A 6,000-nucleotide genomic window follows, 5' to 3' on the forward strand; every position below is an offset into this window, starting at 1 on the left:
AAACAAGACCTGGAACCGACTGTTACTCGGATCAGCAGCTTCTCATAGCAAAATTCAGGCTTAGAGAAAGTGGGGAAAGCCAGGCATGACTTGAATCAAATCTCCTATGAATATGCAGTGGAGGTAATGAATAGATTCAAGGAATTAGATCTAGTTAACAATGTGCCCGAAGAACTATGGATGGAGGTCTATAATATTGTACAGGAGGCAGCGAACAAAACCATTCCAAAGAAAAGGAAAAGAAAGAAGGCAAAGTGGTTATCTGAGGAGGCCTTACGAATAGCTGAAGCTGGAATCAAGATAGGCGGGAGAAACATCAATAGCATCAGATATGCAGATGATACCAGGCTAATGGCAGAAAGTGAAAAGGAACTAAAGAGCCTCTTGATGAGGTGAAGGAGGAGAGTGAAAGAACTGGCTTAAAACTAAATATTAAAAAAAACTAAGATCATGGCATCCAGCCCCATTACTTCATGGTAAATAGAGGGGAAAAGGTGGAAGTCGTAACAGATTTCCTCTTCTTGGGCTGTAAAATCACTGTGGATGATGACTGCAGTCATGAGATCAGAAGACGTTTGCTTCTTGGCAGGAAATCTGTGCCAAACCTCGACAGTGTGTTGAAAAGCAGAGACATTACTCTGCTGACAAAGGTCCATATAGTAAGGTTATGGTCTTCCCAGTGGTCACTAACTGTTGTGAGAGCTGGACCGTAAAGAAGGCAGAGCACTGAAGAATTGATGCCTTTGAACTGTGGTGCTGGAGAAGACTCTTGAGAGTCCCTTGGAGAGCAAGGAGATAAAACCAGTCGATCTTAAGGGAAATCAACCCTGAATACTCGTTGGAAGGACTGATGCTAAAGCTGAAACTCCAGTATTTTGGTCATCTGATGCGAACAGCTGACTCATGGAAAAGTTCCTGATGCTGGGAAAGATTGAGGGCAGAAGGAGAAGAGGGCATCAGAGGATGAGATGGTTGTATAGCATCACCAATGCAATGGACATGAACTCGGGCAAACTTCAGGAGATGGTGAGGGACAGAGAGGCTTGTCGTGCTGCCGTCCCTGGGGTAGCAAAGAGTCGGACACACCTGGGTGACTGAACAGCAGCAACAAATTTGTATGCTGAAATCCTAACCCCTGAAGTGATGGAGCTGGGGCTTTTGGAGGATGATTAGGTCATGAGGGTGGGGTCCTTATCAATGAGATTAGTGCCTTTATAAAAGAGACCCTAGAGAGATTCCTTGTCTTGATCTTGGCTTTCCCAGCCTCGAGAACTATGAGAAATAAACGTTTGCAGCTTACAAACCACCCATTTTATGGTATTTTGTTAGAAGGGCCTGGTTGGACTAAAACAACAGGCATTATCCCTTTGACCCAGAAATTCCATTTCTCAGAATTACCCTGAAGACACATCCTGAAATATGAAACAAAATGTGCACAAGGTCATTCTCCATGGCATTATTTTGATAGCAAAATATTGGAAACAACCTACATACCCATGCAAAGAAGGCTGGTTGAATACACCATGGTATAGTCACAGGATGAAGTCCTATGTGGCAGAACTGAGAATGAGGAAGGTGTTTCTGAACTGATATGGAGTGATTTCCAAAGCCAGGTGAAAGAAGCGAGGTATGGAAGACCGCATGCAATTTGTGAACTAAAGAAGAGGAAGCCATATAATTATACACCCCACTGCACCCCTGTCCCAAATAGGAAACACAGGAAAGAAAAAAGGGAAACTAGTAAAGATGGTTATTTCCAGAGTTAGGGTAGAGAGTAAGATCTTTCTGAATGTACTTTTTATATAGTTTTGAATGTATAACCATGTAGATGTTTTACATATTCAAATAATTTTTGAAAGATTAAAAGTATGGGGGAGCATCAAATCCTCGAATTGAAAATAAACTGAAATAAATGAACTTAAGTAATTATCAAATTGATAGCATAATGAAAGAAAAAAATTCAAGCAATTTTTAAAACGTGTTCTGTCTTTGTGCTGTTACTGAGATCTATTCTAGGAGTAAAAAAGAGCAAAGACATTTTAAACTTTACTTGGTAGGTGTTCTGGATTGAGTTGTGTACCCTGAAAAGATATATTGAGATCCCAATGCCTGGTACCTTAAATGTGACTTGATTTGGAAACAGGGTCTTTACAGATGTCATGGCCTTAAGATGATATACTGATGAGCCATAATCCAGTAACTGGTGTCTTAAGAAGAGGGAAATCTGGGTACAGAGACATAGACATGTAGACAGGAGAACTCTGTGTGAAGATGCTGGCAGAGACTGGAGCGATGCATCTACAAGCTAAGGAATGCCAAGGGTGGCCAGCACCCCCAAGAATCTAGGGGAGAGGCATGGCACGGATTCTGCCCAGCAGCCTTCAGAGTGTGGCCATGCCTTGGTTTTGAACTTGTGATCTCCAAGACTGTGAGCGAACAAAGTTCTGTTGTTCTTAAGCCACCCTTTGTGCTGCTTTATTGCAGCTGCCCTGGGAGATAATATGGGAGATTTGTTATTGGTTATGGTACAGGTAGGATAACTGTGAAATTCTTCTTTGTGTGTTCATAGAATAAAGCATTATCCTATAGTAAATACACTGATGTTGAGAACCGAGGGCCTCGTATGGAATAGCGTAGGAACGCTGTGTGTTGCACTGGAATTGAAGGTGTCCATGTGAACTCACATGGTGCGTGTGTGAATACACACACACACGTTTCATAGCTCTGTCTACTGTAGTAGCAATGACTTTCCAGTAGTAATGAGCACATAGAGCCCAAAGATCTTGGTTTCTAAATATTATTCTGCATTTTTAAAATCCTTTCAGGAACTTGGACTTCTTGGAGAAATGGCTGACTCCAGGATTGGGATATAGAAATTATATTAAGGTCTTCCTGTGTCAGATAATGAGGAAGTGCTCAAGGACATGAAGAAATATATCAAAGGGACATAAATGTCAGCTTAAAGGGCTTTTACTGGCCAAATTTGTGACAGCTTGAACATCAATGGGAATAAGACACTAATAGATTCAATGGATATATTGAATTAAACCACAACAACAAATAACTACCATGAATTCACAGTAAAACTCAAAACCAAAATAAAACAAAAGACAAAGAAGTGGACTTCTTCACTGAATATCAATTAATATAAGAAGGAGGAATAAAAGAACATTCCCATTTTGCAATTCCCAATGTAATGGTTGATTCAGGAAGGATCATTATGGATGCTAAAAGCCACTGAGTGACGGAAAGAGGGTATGTACATGGTCTCAAACTATCACTTTTACAGATAACCTGTTAGTTGCAAAAGGAAAAAAAATTATAGCTTTACTTTGGAGCAATCTGGCAGCATCTGAATTAACCAAACGCTCAAATTTAGCATCAGGAATAGCAGGCCAGCTGACATTAATGCCTCTGGATGGGGTACGGTTTGAAGTACACACCACCTGGATGCATTCTTGCTGAAAATGTTTAACATGAATCAAACCAAGTGTCTAGCTCTGACTTTCAGAGCTACAGAATATAGGGAGTAAAGGAACAAGTTAAAACTCTGCACAGGGATGTAGTCAGACAAAGACACGATGGAGGCCATTCTGCAGTTGATAAGCCTGGATTTTCACAAAGTCAGTCATGGAAAAAAATGGGGAGACTGTTGAGATGATAGAAATCTAAAGAGAACATCTGACAAATGCAGTGCTCAAAATTTGATTAGACCTTGATTCACAAGTTTGGACCCTGGTTCTGGGAAAGGTTGAGGGCAGGAGGAGAAGCGGGCAACAGAGGATGAGAGGGTTGGATGGCATCATCGATTCAATGGACACGAGTTTGAGACGACCCCGAGAGATTGTGAAGGACAGGGAAGCCTGGGCTGCTGCAGTCCATGGGGTTGTGAAGAATCAGACACGACTGAGCAACTGAACAACATGAACCCCAGCTGTAAAAGGCATTTTAGGGGAGAATTCCCTGGCAGTCCAGCAGTTAGTGCTCAGAGCTTTCACTTTGGTGGCCTGGGTTCAATCCTTGGTCAGGGAACTGATATCCCAAAGCCAAAAACAAAAAAAGGCATTTTGGGAAAAAGTGGAAGAAATTTGAATATCGACTGGCTGTTAGATAGATTATGGAATGATTGTGAATGTTCTTAGGCGTGAGAAGGGCATTGTGATTATGTAGAAGAATAACCTTATTCCTAGAAGCTTTATGATGGATGTTTAGGGGAGAAGTGTTTGATGCCTGCAATTTACTTTCTCATGATTTAGTGGAAACAGGAGGGAGAAAGAGCATGCAAATATGCTAGGTGCTAATAATTTAGAGGATCTAAGTTGAGCATACATGGGAGTTCATTGTACTTTTGTTTCCATTTTTCTGTATGTTAAATTTCTTTATAAAAAATTGGGGGAAAGTAAAAAAAGTACTTAGAGAAAGAGCACATTTGGTTTAAAGAACCATATTAACAATCAATTTTAAATGCAATCCGATGTAAGGTATAGGATATTGAGTTAGGCATGGTATAAAGGCTGAAGGAATGAAGCGGCCTTTGCTAGGTGAGGTGGCCCAAAGGAGGCCTTACTGGAATGAGTCCCAGGAAGGCAGAGCTTGAGGTCTTCTGTCCACTGCCGACCCCCTGGTACCTAGAGCAAAGCCTGGATCCTAGCAGGTACTCAAGAACATCCATCTGACACAATAATGTTAATAGCTCAGTGATAAACGCCTTTATCCGATTTCTGATTTGTTTTTTCAGGAGAGACTCTTGGTCAAAGTTTAAGAGCATTTTTATTGCTTTTCACGTATTTCATGAAACTACAAAATGTTATACCAATTTACACTCAACCAGTGTCTCTCTCTGTACCCTTTCCGGTATTCAGGATTTGAATTTTAAGCAATTTGCCAGTGTGATACATGAAAAATGATATCATGCTCTGTTTTTTTTTTTTTTTTTCTTTACCAGTGAAGTTGGTTTCTTGTGTGCGTTTATGATGGCTTTGTATTTTTCTTTTGTGAATAATCTTTTTGAAACCGTGGGGAATTATTAGTCAAATCCACGTCTCCTGCCTTTACAAATCAAGGTCATTTAAGACTTGCATGTCTTCCAAATGGGGTTTAGCCTAAATGATAAGATGTTTGCCTGAGTTGTTTTCCAGGAACTTGGAGTCACTTGTGTCTAGTTTCAGCCAACCGGGCACTAGCAAGTGTTCACACGGAGACCCTTCGACATCAGAGTGCCGAAGACTCCACCCTCACATGGTGCTGAGAGCCTCCATTTTTGAACATGCAGAGGCCCGTAGCTTGGTTTCACCTGCGCAGGAAGACAAGCCTGAATCTTTCCCCCAGTCTCCCCTCCCCAGCTCCCCAGGCTTCCCACATGCTTTGGCCTGCCCTTTTCCTTGGTAAACTCTTTCACTGCTGCAAACCTTGGCATCTCAGAATTTTGGCTTGCTGCGTGTGGGGCAAAGCCAACCTGATTCAGTGATGTTTTTCATACATTTTGCTTGTTTTAATTTTTAAGATAATATGGTTTTCCAATGGATTAGTACATTCAGTGAGCTGTTTTGTTTGTCTACGTTTTTTTTTTTAAGCATGACCTGGGAATTATCTGGCGGTCCAGTGGTTAGGACTCCATGCTCTCACTGCCGAGGGCCTGGGTTCAATCCCTGGTCAGGGAACAAACATGCTATAAGCCTCACAGTGCTGCCAAAAAATTAAAAACATGGGCCATTTTGTAGGGAAAGTTCATTTCTAAGATATGTATGAGTGGAAGTATCAGTGAGGGCTCTGTGTGCTGAGTCTTGGGCAGCGGGGTCAACTCTGCAGTTCCCCTCTCTCCTTCCTCCTCTCCCTCCTCCCCAGGATTCCTGACTCCACTTTCCCACTGGAGGGTGGGCAGGGTCTTAGGCCTGGAGATGAGGGTCTCAGGAGGCAAAGAGGGGCCTCACAAGGTCTTTTGGTCCAGCCCCTGCCTTCAGTCAGGCTAGAGAGCTGTATTCCAGTTTTATCGAAAGGACA

This window comes from Muntiacus reevesi, chromosome 1 (assembly GCF_963930625.1).
Source record: "Muntiacus reevesi chromosome 1, mMunRee1.1, whole genome shotgun sequence".
NCBI lineage: Eukaryota > Metazoa > Chordata > Mammalia > Artiodactyla > Cervidae > Muntiacus > Muntiacus reevesi.